Source organism: Seriola aureovittata, chromosome 11, assembly GCF_021018895.1.
Source record: "Seriola aureovittata isolate HTS-2021-v1 ecotype China chromosome 11, ASM2101889v1, whole genome shotgun sequence".
Classification (NCBI taxonomy): Eukaryota; Metazoa; Chordata; class Actinopteri; order Carangiformes; family Carangidae; genus Seriola; species Seriola aureovittata.
The window spans coordinates 22,154,693-22,169,879 of record NC_079374.1 but is presented as its reverse complement, the minus strand read 5'-3'; positions in this window follow the sequence as shown (position 1 = coordinate 22,169,879).

The window sequence follows — 15,187 nt, the reverse complement described above, 5'->3', positions numbered from 1 at the left end:
AGGCAAACGTCATTCCCTGTCCCCTTTGCCATCCCATGTGCTCTAATTACCCAATACAAAGAGTGTTTGAACTACGGTTAAACCTCTTTTAAACTTACAACGGAATTAACAAACAAATTATGAACAAATGATTGTTTGTGGAGGGAAGCGAGTCACATAAGTCCTTGGTGACAAAATGGTTAAAATTGTGAAACTCTTTCTTAAGTAATAAACATCAGTGTCTCAGGGGGATTGTGTAGCTCTATGGAAATGAATTGGACTGGACTAAGCAGAGGAGAAAACAAGGCCTCTCTTAGTTCAATCCAACACTCAGTTAAAGTTTCCAGGCCTTTCCCTGTCACAATAACTTTATTTATATACACACACACAAACAGCTGAGAACCTTATGGTCATCTTGAGGCTGTAGCTTGTAAATCAGTAAATATATTTATATATAGTAAATCAGCATTTAACTAAAAACAGAATTGTTTTACTGTCTCTGTCCAGGCAAATTGAACGAGTTGCTCGGCATACTATTGAAGCAATTATCAAATAGATTTTTAGTCATTTGCATTATCATTTAAGGAGCTATTTTTATAAGTTTTATCTGCTGAAGAAAATGGTTTCTTGCTGGGAGCAGGTGGTGGTGATTGTCGCTTGACAATAGCTTTGGCCATTGTTTGGTTTCCAAGACAAGATACGATACGATATAATACGCCCTCTGAGTAATGCTACATCTTCAGGGCAGATTGAAGGGTAAAGTGAGTCACTATCTGAAAGTGACGAGACGGTCCGTGGCTAGCTGGTTAGTGTGCTAAGAAGAAAAAACGTGAGTTGACATATAGGTTTTCTTACTCCTCAAAAGAAATATGTTTCACCTCACTTCTGCATGTTCCAAGAATCCATTTCTCTTATAGCACAAATTTAAGGCACTTGAGCTTGAATAACGAGCCAAACCTGGAAACACATATGTTGCATCAAAGACAATTCGATACAAAAGTGGAAAGATAAAAGGGTAACAAAGGCAGGTGTTGTTTAAATATCTATTATAGGATGTGGCAATCTGATACTTTACAAAAAACTGCCATTTCCTCTAACATGCGTCCAAGGTCTTATTTCACACTTCCTCCTGTTTTATTACGACAAAAGAAAATAAAAAAAACCCAACAACTTATATTACAAATAAGAATCCAACATACAAGCCGGTCTATTTGCCTTCATTACTGTCCGTTTGAAATAGGACCACCCGGACAATCCTCCACTCTACCCAGCCTCCACTGTTTGCTTTAGTTTTTGTGTCCTTGATGGCTGGAGATTAGGTTGTGGACACACGGCTGGTAGGTCCTGTCTCTTTCACTGGGGGGTTAAGTTGGATGAGAAAACAGTAGCCAGTACACACTCCAGCTTGTCAGTAAAGATCTTTATTGTTGTGACAGTGACAACTCCCTTCGGCCTGTGCTGTCTGATGTTCGAGATGCAGGTCATCAGCTGGATTTAAAACAACAAACTTCCTTCACAAATGACTGTCTGTCACTTTTAGGCCCTTTATGTATTTCTTATCTGACACTTTAGTGCTGCTAAATAGTAGCCTTTGAAAGTGCTTTTTATAGCCATAAACCATTCTCCTCAGTGCAGTTTGAGGACATTTACAAAGACAAGTACTTTTTTCAAAATTTTTGCTGGATCCTTGAAAGTATGAAAACTCTGGCTCAGCACTTTCATTAATGTCTCTTCTGTGCATAGTTCACAGCCACCTTTCTCTTCTGTCTTTTCTCCTCTTACAAACATAACCAGTTTACACAACTATAGTTTCAACAACAACAATTTCATGGAACTATGTTTTAGTTGTATGCTCTTTGGAAATACACGATTCTGAGTTAAAATAAAAGGAAGGAAGTGAGTTCAGGTGTAAATGCTGATTTTAAAACCTTGTTGCACATTTCTTATGAATGGACAACAAAATGTTCTGCTAGTACAAAAAGGACCATCTTCCCCTGCGGGATAGTTTTGCCTAATAACAAGTACTGTGACTCAAAATCAACTCGAATCACCACATACTTGTTATTTGATTCACTCTGGAGGTAAAAGACAAATTCAGAGTGAGACAGCATTTGAGTTTTAAAAAACTGTGTGTCAATTCAGTCTTTTATCTCATTTTCTAATCCCCTGTTTTTGTTTGTTTTTGTTTGTTTTACGTGTCATATCTTCAAGTGATCGCAGACACTGTAGGCTGTTTTTCGTTCTGCTTTGTACTTTAAGGAATATCCGTTTACTCATACTACTTCCTCCGTGGGCTCTATAGTCAAACTATACTCATTATACATCACTAATTTTTGGAGAAGAAAAAGGACAAGTTGCCAGGCAGTTTTAATGTGTATGATGACATGAGACGGTTTTATTTTAAAATCCAGACCCTCTCTCATTGAGTGGAAGGCTTGTCTACTGGTCTTCACACAAGGAGCCAGAGGCTTTCCAGGTTTATATTACACTCAGCATGATTCACGAAAAGCCCGAACCGCAGCATATGTGTTCCAAAACCAAGTCTTAATCAAGGTCGACCGCTGTGCCATTTAAGATATTTTCAAGCATCCAAGTCATGTTTAAAATAGCATGCCTGTTCTCTCACAGAACAGGAAGGAGCCATAGAAATGTTTTGCCAACCCACACACTGGTGGTGTGTGTTTTTTTGCCTCACTCGGAGGAAGTCTGTGTGCTTAAGTGGCTGTGAAAGGCTCAAGGTATCTGAGTTTCTCTAACAAAGTTATACTTTATCCCCTTAAGTTTTAGCTCGGTTGGCTCACTAAAAGAGCCAACAGAGCACGGTCTGGTGATGACCCTGAAGTGCCAACCCAACAGTGAAAACTGAAATTAGACAATAAGAAATGTACGGCATTACAAAGCTGTGCTGACATTTCCATGAGACATATAGCTGGTTATGTTTGCAAACATATTGTGTATACTTAATTGAATCCAAATATGAGGTCAATTAATTACGAATTGATTGATGGTATATTTAGTAACACTTAAGTAAGTTTAGTAACTGCATTCATTTTTGACCACTAGAGGGCAGCGGGGGAAAAAAAGAAGCTGTAAACACAACACTGATATATGACCTTATGAAGTTGTTGGGTGAATGTCTTAGCAACAACATAACAATAGCAGTTATTATGGTACCAGGTAATGTCAGGACAACAATACAAATTCTAGTGTAGCAATAACTATTGCAACTGAGTCTCTGCTCCATCTTGACAAGTTTAGCAGAGGAGGTAAATCAAGACATAACATTTTTTCTTTAAATAAAAATATCAGCATGTTTAACATAGCTGCCAATGTTCACTGCCTTTTGACATAAGTCTGATAAATGTAAATCCTGAGCACTGACTCTGATACGATGAGCCGATCTACGTTCCACAAAATGATAACTTCACAAATGTGTTTAAAACATTAATTTAAAGTCACAGTTTCTTTTGTCTTGTACTGTGTACTGTGAACTGAACTTGTTGTTAACAATGGTAAAATGGGTTTCCTTCTTACTCCAGCAGTTATGTAAAAGGTACACCTGAGGTGTCAGGTGTCTGAAAAACAACCGTACTTCACACTTGCCTCTAGCCAAACTCAGAAATCAAAACAAATGACGTTAGATTTTGAGTGAAGGCAGGGCTGGCAGTGTTTGAAAAAGGTTTGGCCTGTAACATATTCAGGATGAGAAAGTTGAATTAGAATGTAATTCACCCTAAGGACTATAATCAAAGCACTACACAGCCCAAAATAATCACACTAGGTGGGGCTATGTGGAGATGGCAATGAACTGAGTGCACAAGCCACATCAATCAGACACAAGTCACAAGAAATGCTTATTCTCAATGAGCCGAAAATGCTCAGTATGCCTGTGGTGAAGTACATTATGTTCAACAATGATCATGATATTAACAGAGCACGAAGGTCAGCCAAGTGGTTGGCTTTTTTGTTTCACAGAGAATAAATCATTGACTCAATAGGTTTAAGTAAATCCCATAAGGCAACAGTCCAATGTGCCAGAGGACACGGACAAAGAAAAAGACTCGGATTCATTGAGTCACCTGGAAACTTTATTTTTCTGTATCCAGTTGAACCAGTTCAGCCTACCTCTTTTCAGTCCGTCTTCATGAAACCAAATATTGACCTTATATAACAAGCATGAGCATCACACTATACACCAGGCATGTGCTGGACCTACAGTGACATATTGACTATTTACACCGGGAAAACTGCATCCAATGATAGACGGGACATTCAACACATCAAATATAATATGTATTTACCATTCAGTTATTGTGAGCTCTGAGTGAATGCATGCAGTGAATACATTTTCTTCTTCTGTCCTCCATGTCAGCAATTGGTGACTCAACAACAGCATTTCTTCACAATGCTCATGTGGTTGATGACTTTGCATAGAATACCTGTTTAACCGAAGGTTGCTGATTGGACACGTATCTTGAATCTATTGTCACCCCTTCATTGTTAGGGTCACGACGTCAGAGTCGTTGCATGAAACACTGATATCCTTGTCCCTCTTTATTAGTTTTACTTAAAAACAACCCTGCAAAACAAGAGAGCGCACACTCCACCTTTCACTCGCTGACGCACACAAACTCATGCACAGAGAACACTCGAAAGGCACATGCATGTGCACATACAAGCTTATCACCTCTGAAACAACAAATTCCTTTGTCACGGCCTCAGCCGTTTCTTATGTGACTCATAATTCCTCTCTGCTCAAACTGTAGGCTGCAAGGATCATGTTTGATCGCCTGATAAAGTATTTGGGCATGTCATCATTGCATCACACTATTGAGAAATATTTTCATGTACATAACATGACATAACCTTAAAGGAGATATTTGTAAGTTTTGCTTTTGCTACATAGCCAATGTTAGCATTAACAGCTTTTTACTTATCAGTTTAGAAGGATCGTTGTGAGTTCAGCATCAAACAACAAACACCGACAGCTGTCTCCAGTGGTGGAACGCCACTGTTAACTCTTGTCTCTGTTCTGTCTTTTCACTTTCTGATAGCCACTCACTGTACCCCACAATCTGCCCTGAAGACGTAGCGCTGCTCAGATTGCAAATTATAACCTCTTGTCTTGTTAACGCAACGATGGCAGATGCTCTTGTCAAGCGACAATCCTCATCACCCACTCCCGGCAAGAAATCACGTTTGGCAGGAAAGGAAACCTACAAATATCCCCTTTGGTGTAGTAGATATGAATTGTTAGCTATTGTTAGCAAACAGTTGCTTATTTACACGTCAAGCAGGTGGATGGAGCAACATTATCATTCATTTGTAGTCGTGTTTATGTCCACCATGGTAAGTACAATATTCACTCTCTTTTAGCTCCATTTTTGGTCTCTACCAACCCCTGAGGGAAACATCCGGCTCTCCAGGTGCTAAATGCTCCAGCTATGTTCACCAGCTAGTCACTATAACTTTGTTTGTCTATCTGCTGTTTGATACTGAGCAGGTGGGTTTTTTCGAGTGTTTTCCCTCTGATACAGGTTCATGCTGTGCCCGAAAACAGTGCTATGAGAGTGTGAGGGTGAAGCAAAACCCTAAAGTTGTGGCTAAACAACGAGCTGAGGGGAACTGCAGAGTCAGGTGATAAATCATCAGTCTGAAAAATCCCTTGCACATTGTCATTTCATATTATATAAATATCAATTATAGTCACTTTAATTTATTCAACATTCAAAAAATTTTAAATACTGAATAGATATTGGAAGATATAGCTACTGCCCTGTAATATATCTTGGTCTGTAAGGCTTCATATTACTGTGTACACAGTTGTTCGGCCAGTTAAGATAAAAGTTCCTAGCAATGGGTGACTGAGAGCTTTTAAGGAGAGCAACATTAGAACTTGCTCTTGTTTTTTCTTGCCTGAAACTGCATGACTCATTAATTGGTGAAAAATGTTAAATTTCCCAAGAACAAAACCTCCATTAGCCTAAAGCACAGAGTGACTCAGGGTGACAGTGTTGCTGTCAATGCTCATATAAAGTGCATCAACTGTGTCTGTCCCTAGTAGATTGTAATACACTCACAATATACTGTCAAAGAGTGGGCTTTGTGTTCTTAGCACAGAAAACAAAAGCCAGTGAGGAGTGAGGAGTTCAGTCTATGGAAAATACCATTTTTCAAGCAGTGCAAAGTCATTGCTTTCATTGCTCATTGGACAAATAGGCATGGTCCCTACACTTTAAAACCCAACAGCTGTTTTATTGCTTCACCGGAAAAGAAAAAAAAAAAGTTTATGAATTCTGATGGAAGAGATGCAGCTGTTACTATAAATCTATTATGTTTATCTAAACAACCATTCCTCCTTTTTTGGTCAGACGCAAGTGAAAATTCACCACACGGACAGATGGAATGACGACTTGTTCAAGGGAAATTGTTTGGGGCCACTTTGTTAGTCAGCTGGTGAGACAGGGTTTGCTCATGATGCGCAGACAGTCTGAAATCATGTGGAACTGGCTCAACAGCAATTGTCATCTTTCATGTAATGGTCCTTGTGCCAAACCACCAGACCCCTCCCTTGGTTTGTCTCTGAATTTCCTGGACTAAAGTTGTAAATTTACAAGAAAATACTCAGAAAAATTGTGGCTGCTGTGTGTTATGCAGTGGATGACCTAATCAAATTATACCAGAATCATCAGGACTTTGAAGAGACATTGCTGTGAAATGGGCCCATTCACAAGAAATAACTTTAACTATAACGTTTGTGTGTATGTGTGTGTGTATGTGTGTGTGTGTGTTCATCTTGCGTATGAAAAACACACAGCATAATTATGGTCACTGTACATACAGTACATATACTGCAGATGTTTATTGTCACTTTAAATCAGCATAGTTTGTATGTTTTATCACTCATATTCTGAACACTGGTATTTTCACAAACAACCATGTCCACATATTTCCAATACTTTCTTCAAACTGTAACTACTGGCTGGTCGTGCAAATAAGCCGGACAAAGATATAAAGACATGAAAACATATGACAAGTTGCAACAATGAGATGAATGGAACAGTTCCTGTTTTCAATGGAGAAGCTAGACAGCAGCCATGGGCATCAACCACCAATAGATTTTAAAGTCAACTGAACACAGCCCGTGTCATGTCCGGTGGAAGCATAAGGGGGGGCATCCGGCATTAACATTCACCTTGAACCAATTTCGCAATGGCTGAGGCAGAGGCGAGCTAATTTGTGAAAGAAAAACAGCCTATAGCCTGCCGAATCATTCTATTGACACTGTTATACCTTGGATGTTTAAGCCAAGTGTCTTCTATTGGCCGGTTATGAGCATGTTTGACAAATGTTTTAAATTCATTGTTTATTCACGAGTATTTCCTTATTGCTAAATCTGATTGCAAAGTATAATTTGATTAGGCTGATCCAACCCTGCACAGTGAAGTGATGTAGTTCCTTTACCAAAGAGCAAACTCACAAAAAAAAAAAAACGTTTTTTCTTGTAAAATTGGAAATTAGTGAGTGAGTTATTCCAAAATGCCTGCTGCCAGTACGCTATTACAGGTGGTATTATTGTTACCAATGATGACTATGGTTGGATATGCTTGGGTTTTGACTATGGTCCAGACCAGAAGTTTTTACCTCAGTGAATTCTCACCAGCCCTCCACTTGTAAAGCGACATATTAAAAGTTTGTGAAGATGCCAGGTTTTAATGCCCATTCGTGATCAAAGTATTGTTCAACTGTCAGTATTGACCACACCAGTGGATTTAACTGTGCTATAATGTAAAAATAAATTTCACAAGATGTACATTCATGCCAGCTAAATTTCATTAGCGTCACAGGAAATGCTGCTGTGACTGATTGACTGTCAGTGTTTTAGGCCCATAAATATACTGTGTCCTGCCTGTGAAAAATTAAACCAATACTCTTAATCATAGAATTCACTGCAGCACTGTGGACAAATTACTGTTTTAGCTCAGAATTACTGCTTCCAATTTATTATTTTTATGGTGCAGTGGGAAGACAGCATTACCCTGATAAATTTTAGAATATGTAAAACATTCATTTAACATCTTTAAAATGTTCACTGCAGTCTTTTCTTGCTCTCAGTCCACATGTGTTATATATATATATATTGAATTTATTCCTCCGAGCAGAAATAAAATGTGAATGTAAGAAAGAAACAGGTTGAAAAAGTTCTGGAGATACCGACAAACAAATTAGATACTTTTAAAATCTGATTGTTTCAGTACGATGTTTATCTTGACCACTGATGTCAGTAGTTTCAGTGGTTTTATTGGTGATTTTCGACTGTTTTAGTGACCAAAAATCTTTTGGACAGTTTCCTGTCACCACTTTCTGCTGCCACAAATTAAAATGGCTACGAGGCGAGTTTAAAAGAGCGAAGTCAGACCTTCCTTTTAGGAGGTCTGACTTTGCTCTTACACAATGGGCTCACTACAGGATAGACATGCAGTAAAGAAAGCTACAAACACTTCCCATCCCCTTCTCAGGTCAAAGGCACAGTGTCCTTGCTGCTATGGTCGTAAATTTGAAGTGATTTTGTTTATTGCGTGCTCATGTTCAAACAGCAGGCAGTTAGTTGTCTCAAATACAAGATGGGTTTGCATCTTAAATGGGAGAAACTCAGAATAAAAGTGCCTCGTCATGATCGTTGCGTGTGACTTCTCTTTTGAAATAATACATTTGCATTTAATTAGGGTTTGCCTCTTTACACCCTGTTCCCTTTTTCCATGTATGAAGCAACAATGGGGTGGTAATGAGGCGCTACCACTAGCACCAGAGCTGTACTGCATAACTGTGAAAAGTAACAGACCATTGCATATTCTTTTGGTTAGTTTTCTCTGTCCTTTGTTTGATAGTGTAAACTGTAGCAGTTCAATCCTTGAACTCAATTGTAAATGTAAAGAGTCAGTTACTAGTCACATCCTCCAACACATTATTTCCACTTGGATGATACATTTTTACAAGATATTCCTCTTTCTTTTGAAACTTGGTAAATCTGTAGTCATGGTTTTCCAACAGGGGATAGTTTTTACCATGAGGAGAGTGTGTGTAATATGTCCTGTCTGGCCCACACATGAACAAACCCTAAAGTCTCTCAAAAGTCTAACTTTGAACTAATGCATATAACTGTGGTGTAACAAGAAGCTGTGAGACCCAAAAACATCTCGTTTCATGACATCACCACTGAGACATGAGAGGGCAGGGCCAGATGGAATAAACACATGTGCGGGACAAGAACCATGTCCAAGCTACCCACACAAGTGCAAGGACTGTTTGATACTTACAGCTGCCTGTCACTCCATCAGATGCTTGGACATTGATTTATTTTAAAAAAAAATGCATAAGATCTTTGATGGTTAAAAAAAGAGTCACAGCTGACCCTGATAAACACGACAATTAAGGATTTTCAAATGAACTGAATTTGGATTTAAATTCAAATGATTTCATCGTGAGCTTGATACTGAAGCTCGGCCCAAGTTACTTTGTATTCTCAGTGCTGCCAAACCACAAATCATCTTTTCCTCTGCGGTCTCTTGCTGCTGCTTTGATAGATTATCTCATTTTCCCATCATCCAGAGGAGAGGTGCTGTACACGCTGAATCAATGGTGATCTTAGCAGTTTTACTCACCCCCATAATTCCTCTCTGTCCAACTTCACCCCAAGAGTTGGCAATATGGCTGCCAAGTCCTTTATGCATTTATGACTCTTTGGAGCAGTCATGCTGACATCACCAGAGCGGCGTGTTTATGACAAAAAGGCACAGGGGTTGAACAGTCTGAATTAAGGGCAATTACTCTTGTACTTTGGCATTTGTTTGATGCTTAATCCTTCAATGAATGTTAATAAGTGGATTTCTTTTTTTTTTGGAAGAAATATGGCGCTCTGTGTTGACATAAAACATAGGCAGGCTGTTTTTTGACAAGACACAAGACTGGGTGTCACTGGGATTGGAAAGTTAGTGCAAGAGAGAAGCAAGCCTGGGTGAGTACGAAGTTACAAAACCTCCAAACCAGATGTGGGCAGCTGGAGAGTTGAGTTCCACGTGGAGTCTGTTAAGGGAGCAAAACCACATGAACTCAGACATAACTAAGTGTGTGGGAGTGGATCCTCCTGTACAGTTTGTTATCATGTCTTAAAAGCATAACATTGATCTCCTACTTACCTCAGATATTCATTTTTTTTATGAAATCATTAAAACTCTTTTGGGCAAGTAAAACTACTCTCTCATGAAATTTACACCACCACTGCTGTTGAAGGTGCCAGCAGAAAGCCGTAAAAATTCAACATTAAGGTGTTAAATTTAGTGCAATTAAGTCATTCATGCATTAAAATGAAAGTAAAAACATTTTTACATTAAAAGAAGTTTTATGGCCGCTTACACTGCAAATGTAAGGAAGGCTCTGCTACTCAGAGTTGTGTTGACAGCAGCGGAGCACAGAGGCCATCTTCTATAACAACATTTCCTGCACCTTGAGGTGTTTCTCTCTCATCCCTTCAAAGAACAACCTTTGCTCTTCTGTCTCAAGTATGTTTGCTCTGAGGCATCAAAGATTGTTCCTCTATTACGTGTGTGAAACTGTGCTGTGATTTGTGTTTGTGTAATACCGCGATGATCCAAATCTGAAGACTAAACAGGGCTGAAAACTTATTCAGTCGCTCCCTAAGAATTTGCACTCAAGAGATAGGGTTGGGTTTTTTCAGTTCGACTCCATCTTAGTACAGTACCCACATATGAGCACTGAAAGAGATATTGAACTGTATATGCTGGAGTCTTGTGCTGACCTGAGATGACTTGAGGAGTGTAGCTCCCTGGCTAACACATTTGAAGTATGCATTAATGTGATAACTAATCTAATAGTTTGAATAAGTCAATTTCGCTTATTCAAAATATTGCTGGAGCCTCTTTTTTTTTTGACATTTCAGGAAAACGAGAGAGATTAACGACCCAAATGGAGTTAGGGGGGAAATCCTGTGAGCTGCATCAGCTACTGGGAAAATGCTAAACATGTCATCGCTACAAGCTGAGCTGGGAAAGTCACATAAAGCGCTAACTGAAGAAATGTCAGAAAGAAAGTTAATAAAAGCTTCTGTTTCTGCAAAATAATATTTACATTTTTTTCTGCAATGATCACGAGGCGAACATTAGAGATATGGTGTGCACACTACAAAGTAATCCAGATGAATGGACACCGCAGTGATTTGTCGGATTAACTTTATTGCCAGATGAATCTGTGTGATTTTCTAGCCTGTCTGCATTGGCATCCCCACTGTGCTGCTGAACCAGCCTGATGCAGAGCTGAATTAAGCTGGTCCAAATATCCACAGTCCTTGTAAAAATGCACTCTAAGAATTAGCCTTAAGCAGCCTGAGCTCAATCAATGATGTGGTTGTCTTCCAATGTTACTGTTTTTGTTTCAGTGTGAAATTTTCATACTCAAGTCTTTGTGTTAGCATCCATCAAACACAGTCAGGGAAACACACATTTTAATACAAATTTGTATTAAAAAGACCTTGAATCTGAATGAGACCTGCTTGGTTGATCTGACTCAGACCTCTGAAATGTCAGAGCTTTGGATGAACTTAATAGTGTTTTTTGTACAAACAAACAAGAACTGTGGATTACCCATATCTCTGATACTGTGATGCAAGCAGGGAATGATTGCAGCGGCCAATGACCCCTTCAATCACAATGTTTCAACATAGTTAAACAGTTAAAACTGTTTACGGGTTCATTTTAGAGCCAACAATTTCAGTGTTTGCAGAACAAAAAAAAACAAGAATTAAACCAATTAAATAGGTGGTTGCAAATACACCAGTGTTTTAAATTTGATCTGTAATAACTCATCTTTTGCTTCTTACGTTAAAAAACAATTTAACACAAACTGAAGCCACCTGTTTTATTAAGAAGACACACACAAGCTGTTGTTTCAGGACGGTAACCTGGGACAGATAATCATCTCTGGGTCCCGCCATCACTACACCCAGCCCCCGATACCCTCACCACCACCATCTGCTACGGGGGTAGGGCTGTCTGTTTCCATGGTAACTCTGTGCCCCTCCTCCCTATAAGCACTGGGGCTTCTTTTGTGTGTCCCACGTGCAGTCTGTTCCAACTGTAACCCATCCATGCTACTGAGGGGTGCTGGTTGTTAACTGCATGACAGAGGGGTTTTGTAACAGGATCGGTAGCCATAGACAATATAAAGCAGCTTTTTGTCCACTATCATACTGTGAAACGAGGATGCTGTTACAGACAGGATGCTTCAACACTTTAAAGACTCTGGACACCATAGATACACACAAAAAAAACCTCACACAGAACCTCACTATTGTGAACATCAGTCCCCCTCCCCCATCAAAAACAAGGTGACCTTGCAACTTACGCCTGCCCACCCCCCTCAGGCCTAAGTCACCCTGTCCCCCTCCTGCGGACTGTCCCAGAAGTGGACTGATAGGCAGAAATAGGGAGGAAAAAGTCGTAAACTGGCAAGGAAGGAGCAGTAAACCACAAGACAACAATTCAGAGACTGCACACAGGAAATTTTTTGTGCAGCTGTCAAAAGGCAACAAACTTGAAGTCACAAACCTCAAAATGCAGAAAAGTGCAACTTCAAAAATATATCTAACTTTATTATTTGACCCATAACGTTTACTGTCTCAGCACTCATTTAATTTAATATGGCACCATTTATCTTGAAATGAAGCTCATCAAACACCAAATCTTTGAATCCATAGTCATAAGCCATAGTACTGTAAGTACATGACTTTCCTTGCTATATATGGGACTGTATGCATGATAACTGAACATGAGCAGTTTAACATTTTAGCCTTTCAGCACATTTTGCTTTCCATTTTGTTTAATCTGTTGTAATTTAGGCCTTTGTGAGTTCATGTTGTCTAGGACTCATCTCTAGCAACGACAGCAAGTCAAGTCCTCCTGTATTTGATATATTCTTGGGTTAAGTTGAAGTGAGTTAGCCAGATCTGATGCAGAACCTTATTAGGCTCTATTTGGGATGCACACAGCTCCTAAACATCACACAGATGGAAAGTATTAGTCTTGCTGGCAGGAAACTCCACTTTCCTGTTGTACTGTGAATTAAAATGTAACAGTGCGGTCTAGGTTTACTGCTGAACTTAATTGCTCTCTGTCCTGTGAATACCTGCCAAACACCGCAAACATGCAGGTAGATTTGCTACCTGAAAATTAACAGAGGGTCATGTTCAAATAAGTATTGATGGTTGTAGAAAGGAATTGTAAAAGATAGAAAATAGCCATGAAGAGTGGACAAAGGCTACAATAGAAAGGAATTCCTTTTTGGGCCACAGCGAAGACACGGCTGCTCATTTTTCTAGAGTCATCTTGGACGGTTGCCAGGTTAACCTTGTGCTAATGCCATTTAATAAAATGAGTTGCACCCTTGTGCTATTTGGCAGGGAGACTGCCTCAAGAATGCAAGTTAAAAGATTAAAACCAGCAGGAGCATGCAGCAAGCATTACTGAACCCTAATGTGACTATAGCAATGATGGTAGTCATACACAGAGAAAAGGAATTCCTTCATTCGCAATAGGGCAATGAATGCACACATGATCTCCTAGTTTAGGAAACACAATCACAGCTGTCAGAGACTGAGTTCTGGGGTGTGAGCCATATTTTTTTCAATCTTCAGAACCCTCTCAAGCATTTCAGCTCCTCCTGCTGACAAAATATCTGTCCACAACTGCCAGCAGGGGAACATTACGGCTTTACCAGCAGAACTTGCACAAGCATTCAGGCACAAAACCAGTTGTAGGCGTCGCAAACGTGCATGAATGTGTGTGTGTGTGTCATCAGGGATGATTCACAATGGGTCAGACTCTGAAGCAACAGGAGGGCAACTCCTGAGCAAAGCCCTTTCACCTTTTTAGAAATGTTAAATGTTGCAACATCATATCCTTGGAGCTGTAAGGACAATGTGTGTAAGCAGCCATAAAATCCAGGCATTTTTTGTGGTAAAACAAGAAAAATGTCTGTCAGCAAAGCAATATGGATAAATGAAGCATAAAAACATTAACAAACCAGTAGTTTTAGACCAGATCCATGCTAATGTGGAAGAATCATAAAATGCTATTTGTGTTTTTAAAAACATTGACGCCCACACTGAAACACCACAACAATAGAAGGATGTTTAAATATCCTCTATTGGGAAACCACAGGCAACTTGAGCAAGCAGCTTTTAGCCGGTCTGGATGCTGTATGCCATACATCAGCATTTACACAACCATCAGTTTTGCTATCCACACTAAGATGCTAAATGAGGTGTTTTCAATTTCCTCTATTTTGGAGGGCATTTCTGGAGTGCTCTGTTTTTGGTCATTGCACGTCAGCTTATGGATGGATGGATGATAGACAAAGAAAAACAAATGTGTTTTCTAATACTAATCTAATAATAGTGTCACCCATCCAAACCTCTGGATACAAACTGTGCCAACGTACTGTATATCTGTCATAAAATGTAGGCTATCCTTACATGTATAGCACCACTCCAGTGTGAAATGAGGCTCCTCTGAGTATCCGGTCCTCGTCCTGTACTGACTGCACTGTGATCCTCAAAATAAAGGCAGGAATAAAACAACCTTGGTTTCAAGAGGCCATTACAGCACATTAACCGGATAACTGTGTCTTTTTCAAATACAGACAAGCTACTCCGTGATGTTTGGCCCCAGTGTGTATTCAGGATAAACAGTTAATATTCCTGTCTTCTTGTAAACATGCATGCTCAAAAATTGGACCAGTGTAGAATCCACATGCAAACACATTGATTTATTCTGTGTTAGCAACAAGAGAACTAACTTCAGTGTTAAGGAGACACGATGCCAGGCTGTTCAGTCTACAGATTATTTCTCTCTGTCCTTTGGTTTAAGCAGGGTACCCCACATTACACCCAATGAATAAAAGCATGCATGTGGTTCACAATAGAGCTTAGCTGCTCCCCGAGAAGGGGGAAGGGCATTGCATTCCTCCACTGACCTCCTGTTTGCAGCAGATATTAAATAATAACTGCTGCTTTTAATGTGCTTTTACCAACCATCCAAAAAATGAGACAAAGCACCACAGTCCCTTATCTTCGCAGTGCATTCACAACAAGCAATATGTGAAAGTGGAGCAGATCTGCTTTGTCTGCGTTTTTGTT